This window comes from Pygoscelis adeliae, unplaced genomic scaffold, assembly GCF_000699105.1.
Source record: "Pygoscelis adeliae isolate BGI_AS28 unplaced genomic scaffold, ASM69910v1 Scaffold403, whole genome shotgun sequence".
Lineage (NCBI taxonomy): Eukaryota > Metazoa > Chordata > Aves > Sphenisciformes > Spheniscidae > Pygoscelis > Pygoscelis adeliae.
This window is the reverse complement of record NW_008824466.1, coordinates 118,921-128,591: the sequence shown is the minus strand read 5'-3', so window position 1 is coordinate 128,591 and position 9,671 is coordinate 118,921. Positions and strand designations below refer to the sequence as shown.

Below are 9,671 nucleotides of genomic sequence, written 5' to 3'. Positions count from 1 at the left end.
CGGCACAGTGTGGGGGGGGGAGAGAGAGCGGGGGGGGGGGGGGGAAGAGCGAGGGTCTGATGCTGTGAACCCCCTCTAGCAGGAACAATGCGGGGTGCCATGGAAGTGGGGGAGTCTATGAAACAGCCTGAAGTGTCCAGACACAGGAATCACCGGTGCTCCCCCAGCACTGCCAGGGCAAGCCATAGACATGACGTGGCTTTTCTTCATCCTCCATCAGTATCCGGAGAGCTGAAGGCAAACTTACCAAGTTTTAAGTGTCAGAAACCAAATAATGACAGAATGGTATATTAACTGAATCTGGAAGGCACCTTGGGAGGCTTCAGGTCCAATCTCCTGCTCTGAGCAGAAGCAACCAGATCAGGTAGCTCAGGACCTTGTCTAGCCACAGCTTGAATATAGTCAAGAGTTTCCTCCACCTCTCCAGACCCCTATCCCAGTATTTGGCCCCCACTCCCAATTAAAACATGTTTCCTTGTGTTCACATAGGATTTCCCACGCTCTGGTACCAGCCCATTGCCTCATCCTGTCATGAGCAGAGCCAGGCTCTGTCCTCTCTGCACCCTCCCATCACATAGCTGTGGGCAGCAATTAGGTCTCCCCTCCTCCTCCTCCGCTCCAGGCTGAGCACATCCACATCCCTCCACCACTCCAGCCTCGTCCTGGGGATCCCCAAACTGGACCCAGAGCCGAGACGGGCCTCCCCAGTACTGAGCAGAGGGGATGGTCCCTTCCCTCAACATGCTGGCTGCACTTCTGCTAACACAGCCAAAGAGACAGCTGACCTCTGACGGCTCCTGGTCACCTTGTTGTCCACCCGGACCCCCCAGGGGCTCTTCTGCAAAGCTGCTTTCTAGCCCTACCCCAGGGCAGGGCTCGCGTTCACCTTTACTGAACGCCACAAGATTCCCATCATCCTGTTTCTCCAGCCTGCCGTGGTCCCTCTGAAATCCAGACCTGCCTTCTGACGTAGCAACCTCTCTGCTCCATTTGGTATCAGCCACAGACTGGCTGCGAGTGCACCCACCCATTAAGAAAGACATTATAAAGCAAATACTGGGACTAATGCAGTGTAATCTTATCATATCTACGAAAAAAAAAAGTCCAATTCTACATTCAAACACTACACACTAACAAATATCAAGCTGCAAAGTACTCCTAATCAGTCCTTGACAGGATATGGCTACTGTGAGCACCAACATTACACTAGCTTCAAAAGAGGGTCCTACACGCTGTTGCAAGACACTGAAAGTACCATACAATTCAGCAGTGTCAGCCGATAGCATGCCGTGCATGCTTAATACAAATTATACAGGATTAAGATGACTGTCACCTTTTGTACCATTGCAAAATTACTTTTGGTTTGAGTACTCTCTTCCCTCCTGCGTATAAAAATTACATCCCAGGAGTGATTCAAAGCTCGGGAGCCTGCAGCAGTCTCTCACCAACACAGACCACGGAGAGACCCAACTGACAAGGAAAGGAAAAACTGCTTGGATAAAATAAAGCCACGTATTAGTTTCACCTGACCACACACTATAAACCTGTAGTAGTTTTTGCTCCACAAGCTCTGCTGGGGAACACCCCAGTGGTAACTCGGGAACAATAAACGGCGAATAATCAGCATCCAGCATCAGTCACAGTAACACACACTTGGGAACAGCAAAGCTGGAAGGTCTTGGTCTTTTCAAAATAAAGGATGGGGTTTCTGAAGTACACACCCCCACAGCTAGCCATGCAGCACCGCCCAAGCACTTGCACCAGGATGCCTCCAAAAAGGACTTCAAACTAAAGGCTGAAACTTAACTTCATTAACTCTTAACAAGCTGCAGGCACAGGTGGCACCCCCACCTGCTGCACATCATCTCCACAATTTTAAGACAAAAAGGTGCATTTAATCATGTAATCCCCACTCATGCACAGTCCATCTGGAGATACAGGGCACATCTCAGTCACCCGTGTCCATTCTGGAGCCAAATACACCCAAACTCACCCTGTCTTCTGAACTGGGACCGGTCTATTTTTCACACGTTTCCAAGAAGAGCCATCACTCCTGACAGCTGCAGAAGACCTGAAAAAAAAAGTTTGTGGAACCACCCCTGTGCATTTCACAGAAGAACAGAAACTTCAAAAATCACGAAGATTCACCAAACTGGCAAATTAGTTGCCATGGATATTTTCTGCTGTGACAAATAGTCTAATTCTGTGTTCGGATGAGTGACAGGCACAAAACATCAAGTCAGCCGGGAAGCGCCCGATGCCGCACTTCTGAAAACACGGCTGCACTTACAGCCCGTCGTCACTGAAGGCCATAGGGAGCATCCCTGAAGAAATGAAGCAAGTAACCTGAATGCATGCCCCGGCAACAGGAGGTCAAGCGTCTTCCCAAAGGAGCTTCACTGCCAGGCCAGGGTTATTACTGCAAGCCCCTGTTATCCCATCCGACAGCTATGCCATGGAAAGAAACAGTTTGCTGTTCTCTGAAAGACTACGCAGCTGCGTTGTTTAGGTATCTGTACCGATCAACAAACCTAAAGTAAGAAGGTCTTATGCATACAGCAGTAATACTTAAGCAGTAGGTGTGAAGGACATTTTCCTGCTCTGTTCCTTATAAAGTGCTTAGCAGAAACCTGCTCTAGCTATTAATAACAGATTAGGAATCACTGCTTTGTGTTAAAGAAGGAAAAGAGAAAGGCACAGACTCCCACTGCACCATATTTATCTTCACGTGCATTGCAGAAGCCGCTTTAAACTGCTGCGTGTGCCCAGACAGTGCTGCTCTTCTAGAAAGATTTGGAGAATTAAGACTATTTTTAGGGAATGAAGGACCTCCCCGAGTCACTGTAGGGACATACATCTATCCGGTCATGATTTCAAAGCAGAAATATCCTTGAGGAGTTAGATAAAAGATAAAAAAAAAACCAAAACAGAAAAGAAAAACAGTTCAGCCCAAATTAGTGTGAAAGGAAGGACTGCTGGATGCAGGGCAAACACGCACGACAACTCGTTTCCAACACACATGCAAGCCAGTCAACACCACTTACACTGCAAGAATTTCATCGCTGTCCATGTAAGCACTGTGAACTGCATGACCTAACTTGCAAGCAGTAACAAACCCAGCAGTTCAGCGATGTCATACAGTTATGAGCAACATCACCTGGTGACAGGAGGAGGCCAGGACAACCGAGAGCAACAAGCCATGTTTCAACCCAGTACGCCCAGGAGCACGTGCTTGCAAAAGTGAAGTGAATCGTGTAAGCGCCTGGAACGGGACCAAGGAGGAGGTATGTTCTGCTTTTATCCCTGGGCTGCCACTGCCAATCGAATCACGCCACTGGCCCTTAGTAGCATGCTTTCAATTTGCATCTTTAATTCTGAAGTTGATTCGTACATAGCCTGAAGGCTCAGCGCTGGCATCCTCGAACACATGCCTGTGTGAGTCAGCAATCGCTGACCCAACCGCAACAAGCACATCCAGCTTTGTTATCCCCCAGCTTTAACTCCATCTGCCCAGCCTGCAGTTGTCAGACAGAGGAATATTAAGTAATTAATTATTAAACAACCTTTTTGATTGAAACCAAACAAAGGCTGATATAAAATGTAGAAAGATCCCTGCCAAAGTGCCTTAGGAACGATTAAAATAATTGAATGGCATAATGAAGACCTGAGGGGAAATTTAACACCTCCAGCTAGCTCGAGTTTTGAAGCACCATCCTATTTAGGGGACATATCTCCAGGATGTTACAGCACAGCGAGCTGCCCGCCCTCCAGATAGCGTGCTGGGACAACTCACATTTCAGGGTGACGACCTGAGTTGTTGGCCATCAGCACTAGCGCTGAAGAGACCTACGAGAAGCAAAGGGCTATGAGATTACTGCATACTTAACTTACCTACATTACCCGAGTAAGTTACCGAGCTACAATGCAATTTATACATAAGCACAAAACAATACAGAAAAGAAGCTCAACAGTCTGACTTGCTGCAACATAACAATCAACCTACAGATAATGAAAGTCAAGTCATTCAGAAGCGAGTTACAGTGCTCTAAACACTGCATGGTTCACTGATTGAAAACTCCTCTTCGGGAGGAAATCAGGTAGGTTAAAAGGGATACTGCAAGGGAAAACACAGCAGGTTTCTCACATTACTTCTTACAAGGAAGACCAACTCCTTCACCACTGACTCACTGTGGGTACAGAGGATGGATGACAGACCATGCAAGCACAAATTTAAACCTGTAACTGGAACAAAAGAAGTCAGAACTGAATACATATTACTCTGGAAAAAGACAGGCATAGGAGCTACAGCCAAAAGGCAGGTGATGCCAGTCACCTCTGTGCGCCTGGACCAGAAGAGACGGCCGTATCGCTCCTCGAGCGTGCCCAGCAGCACGCACTGACAGAAGACCAACCTGAAGGCTGACAACAATTTCTCAGAGGTGAGCAAAGCCACTGCTGTCATGGAGCAGCAGCCAGCCCACACAAGCCCTCAGCTGCAAAAGGCAGAGCTGAGCAGCAGCTACGAGCAACGTGTGGGAGAAACGCAGGACTGGAGCAGTGCCTTCCCCTGCTCTTGCAGAAGACAACAGAGGAAGGCTACAGCAAGGGTGTAACTACACCTACGTGTTCTCCAGCAACAAAAGCGGGAACAATTGAGCCCAGAAATTGGCGACAGGCTTCTTACTCTCCCATAAGTATCCAAGCAGCTGAGCCCATAAATATGCTCCGTGCCTGCAAACAGCTCCAGGAACTAAAATTGCAGCGAGTGTCACTACCTGAAAGTTCACCATGCAATCGACCTTGAGACAGCAATACAGGCTGCAGTCACACCGCTCAACACCAGAACGCATGGCGCTTCTCAAAATTTAGTTCTGCACAAGACAAACCAGTTACTTCTGCTACAGTTTCATCAAACGAAGCATTTGGGCCAGCATACTCAATTTAAGATTATATGGGTAGAAATAAAAGTATCAAGATAGTTCATAGCTCTTGTTGGCAGTTTGCAACCAGCAAATAGAACCGGGAAGAATACTACAACCGAAGGAACAGATATAAAAATCCTGATATGGCACTAATCATCAGGCTATGATGAAAACACCCGTAAGGACTAAGATCTCTTTCTCATGCTCTCCGGCAGTGTCAGCAGCAGTTGCTGTTTGGAGTCAGGTGAGCCCAGCTCCCCCACCGCAGCACTAAACTGGGAGCAGAGCAATCAAGCCTGCCACAAGCAGCCCAGCAAAGAGCATCGCTCATCTCGCACCACGGCAGCACTCAAGTGCTGCTCTGACGTGCCGCTCCTCGATGGAGCCATGCAAGCACCGCATCCCCAGTTACAAAGCACAGAAAAGGAGTTTCCTCAAAAATGGGCAAACGATGAACAATAATCAACAGCAAAGCACCATATGGATAAAGCGAGTATTGTGTGAAAACAAGATGACTGGGAACACGAATTATTAAAACGCTGTTTAAAAACAAGTAGCTCAAAGTCACTAAGCAGCTACAGGGCCGTCCTTAAAACCTGCAGGCTCCAGCACCCCCAGGATGACAAATAGTCAGGGACAGTCAGCGACTTCTATGCCTGCAGAGGGACAAGCTGTTATAAAAATCATTCTAGGAGAGTATTTCTCTCTCCTCATTTTATTATGTACAAACTAAATATAAGGAAACATTTTTCCCCCAAGGGTGGTCCAACACTGGAAGAGGGGCCTGGAGAGGCTGTGTAATCTCACATCTTGGAGACACTCAAACCTCAGCAGCTCAAGGTCCTGAGCAACCTCATCGGGGGGCCCCCATGTTGAGCAGCAGTCGGACTAGGGGCTCCCAGAGGCCTCTTCTGGAAGCCCTCAATTCCTCCGTGACTCTAGTATCAGCAGCGGTTTTCAAGCTCCTGCCTGAACTTACCGCCTCAGCGTTCAGCTGGAGTCTCAGAACAAGAAGCAGTAAAAAAAAAACCCTCCGGGTTGTACTCAAGACCTTACAATGCTAACCAAGAGTTAACTGCTGGATAAACAAAGCTAGTGAAGAATGCTGCTCTGGGAAACACAGCTTTTCCAGAGAACTGAGCTGCCCATCCCCTCCACCTTAGCAGGATAATGCAGACAAGGCAGCTAAACTGCCCCAGGCACCCATCATTCCTCTAAGAGCAGACCTGGCAAGGGGAGCTAAAGCTGCTTTCTGGTGAGAAGCCCTTCATGTCACGACAACGACCAAATCACACGCAGCATGGAATGTTTCTTCCTTCTCCATTTGGCACTGCTTTAACTATTACGTCCTGTGACCACAAAAAGTACTGCTGAAGGCTCTTCAGACACCTAACCCACGAACAACGGGCTATGGACCACAGAGGAGGCAACATGAAACTCGAGCTCCTCGAAATATGAGAAAGCTGCTTGGAGAAGACACCACTCATCTGGAGCATCGATCACAAGAGCCAATGCCAATCTTTGATGAATTAATACTTACCTAAAGATCCTCTCTAATCTCCTTGAAAACACTTATCTGTTCAAGGTGATTAGATTCTCCTGTACAGGCACGCTAATTATAGATAATGATAAGTCTATAAGTGGCAGCCTGCCAGAGCAGTTTAGAAAGGGAGTTTTGATCATTAGCGAGTCAAGTAGACTAGTTTTGCCATGCTTAAACTGCTTTCCAACACAGGCATCACCTTTCTGCTGTAGATTTCCAAGTCAGCCAGAAAACTTAGTCAAAAAAAATAACCTAAGAGGGAGAATTAAGGGCAATTAAAATGGTCGAACTATCTCGCTGTGCAACTCCTGGAAGTTCCTAAATCCACACGCCTCACTCCAGAGGAGGGTACCGCAGAGGAAATCTTCAAGAATTACTCAGCTGTTATCATTTTCCACAGGTTCAGAGTAGGGAATATGAAGCAAAAGCACACGTCCTGCAGGGAAGCTTCACTGGCAGTAAGACTTGATGTCTTCACAGATTTCACCAAGATACAGCAGGCTTTAAACACTCCATTTGGAAAGAATACTCTAATTAGAAGCTTTAATTCAGCAAACTGCCTCTGTGAAACCAACTGGGAGGAAAACAGGCATGGACCTGGCTGCCTGAGAAAACCCCACCGAGCAGCCCCTGCCGGATGGCACTGCGCCCACCCACACACCGTTACAACGGGAGCTCCCAAGAGGCCAGGCAAGATTTTAAGAGCTCAACTCTACAGACAAAAAACCCACCAGGAATCACCACCCAGCAACATGAGAGGCTTTTTTTTTTTTTTTTAAAGTAAGCTAAACAGCGAGCAGCAGGAAATTCAAATGAAACTAAAAGCTTCAGTCTGGAACTAAGTCAATACACACAAGGATGCCACTTGGGCATCACAATGCAGTTTCTCCAATTAAGATGACTTCTAGCACGCAAGTAAAATGAAGTTTTTATCAAGCTAGTCCTGAATAGTCAACAGCTAAAGCATCCAGGTTGTGTATCAGGGCAACCACCTTCCAAACTCAAGCTACAAAGGTGTCAAAAGCCACGGAGACAAGGAGAGCACAGCAATTCACCTGCAAGGGCATGATTTAACCTGCAAAGCCTTTAGCAGCAAGGGCAGAAAAAGAAAGTTCTGGCATGCACCTTCAGAGCTGGGGTGAGCACAAAGACCCAGCAGAAAGTGAGACGTGTGGCTCAAAGAACAGCAGGAGACCTTTATAGAAGTTATTTCTTAAATTCTCTGCATAAACGTCAAACAAGCAGCAGTCCACGTTGCCCAGTAGTCTGCTCACATAGAAGAGGTCAATGAAAATGCACAGCCTGATACCTGGAGCTCCCTTACTCCTGTCAGTTAGCTAGAAGTCGTAATAAAATAAAAATGCCAGTCTACCCCAGACCGTCTCAAAGGAGTGCTCTGTGATGAGCAATTTGAGCTGACACTCGATGGGTTGGCATGGCCACCATTTTAGGGTGTTGGTTTTGAAGAGTATCATGGAAGCTTTTTCCCATTTAAGAAAAACTTTACCACATGTTCTGTACTATATTTTTGTACTCCTGACTCACAACCAAATTAGCTCAGTTCTCATCAAGCCCAACGATGAAAAGGCGGCACAAAAACCTTCAGCATCACTTTTCCCAAGCAGCTGCTGCAGGTCTGCACTGGCTGAAAGCTCCACAAAATAACACAGTTTCAACTCCTTCACATGCTGCTCAGAATAATTTCCTTGGGTGTTTTTGTTTGTTGTTTCAGCCTAAAACAGATCAAATTGTCTTAAAATAAACCCAGTTGTTCTGACCTAAAATAACTGTTGAAGAAAAGCACTTGTTTGCTCATGACAGACTTTGCACCAATACAGAAAAGAAATATTCTGACATGGTTACAAGTGGAGCATTAAACTTCAACAACCTTTTCAAGCCACATAGCTCTGCCGGTCCAGATCTGGACTAGAGTTAAAGAGCATAAGCATACCAAAAAGGATTACAAGTAAATTAGCTGAATTACTGAGAGGTAACTACATTTGAGTTTTGGGATTTGGGGGGCAGGGGGTGGGGGGGGAAGAGTTAAACAACTCCAAGTAGACAAACACACCACTGAACTTCTGAGCTGTTACCTGCCGCAGTCCGACCCCGGGACCCAGATCTGTCTTTAGAGCTGGAGGAGTTTATATTAACACCTGGCAGTGAGCTGAAGCTCAAGGATCTGCCTCAGGCTACGTGTCATCAGCAGTAGCAGAGAGGAAACCAGAAGACGAACTTTCTGTCAGGAGGAAAAACAGCTTTTGCGTAGCCTTTACAGAGAAGTCCTCGCTCACAGGGTTTGGTACATTAAAGATGTATTATTTTATAAAGCTCTAACCACCTTTAATATCCGGGATGGTTTCCACATTCTGAAATACAGCCAACGTATACTCCACAATACTGAAGGTGACAGAGCGCTTGTCTTCCGAGTGACAAGAATAAACGTGATCCTTCCCAAAGGATAAAAACAACAAAATCCTACAACACCCATATGTTTATATTTTTACCGCTCAACTGATATAAGAGAACCTACTACTAAGATGACATCACTTTGGATCAAACCTCGCAGTCTCCGGGCCCCACGTCCCATACCCTTCCCGCTGAACCTACGACCCATCTGTATAAAAACCATCACGTCAGACAGCAAAGAAAGCCAGGCGAGACTTTTGAGTCACCGCTAAGTGCTGTAACTTCCTTCCTTCCTCCAATAACACAGCCTCCTGCCTCATCTGCCCCCCCAAGCACAACATCCCAGGCCATCCTTTCCCCTCGGACACGGCCGCCGCAGCGCTCGCATTTTACAGGCACGGCTATCGGAAATATTTCCAGCCTCTGGTCTCCTGCGCGACAAAAAAAAAAAGCAGCAGAAGCAGGTTACAAAAGCAGATCAATTTTAGGTGAGAAGGGTTTTTTTTTTGTTAGGAGACTTATGATTTCGGCTTTCAGAGTATTCGCAGCAGCTGTAGGTGCTGCAGCAGGAGACGGAGGGATGGGAGATCAAGGGGGCGGCCGATCCCCGCGTCCCGGCCCCGGGGGGCCCGCACCCGGCCCCGCGGCACCGCACCGGACCCCGCCGGCTCCTCGCCACAGCACTGAACGATCGAAACCCGAGTTTTGCTTTAAAAGAGGAAAAAATAAAACCCCAAACTCAGTAAACCGAAGAGGTTTTCGTTCTGCAAAAGCGCAGACCCCGCGGGGCGCTCCCC

The 9,671-nt window shown here is 47.3% G+C and overlaps 1 protein-coding gene across 1 annotated transcript in view; it reads right to left on the bottom strand.

The window, feature by feature from the left end:
• LOC103914437 (oxysterol-binding protein 1-like) overlaps window positions 1-2,056 on the bottom strand; it is a gene marked incomplete at its 3' end in the record, with an annotated part of 87,977 nt that extends 85,921 nt beyond the window's left edge. The window contains exon 1 of the mRNA XM_009321075.1: window positions 1,994-2,056. The remainder of the gene's footprint in view (window positions 1-1,993) is intronic.
• Window positions 2,057-9,671: the final 7,615 nt, after the last annotated feature.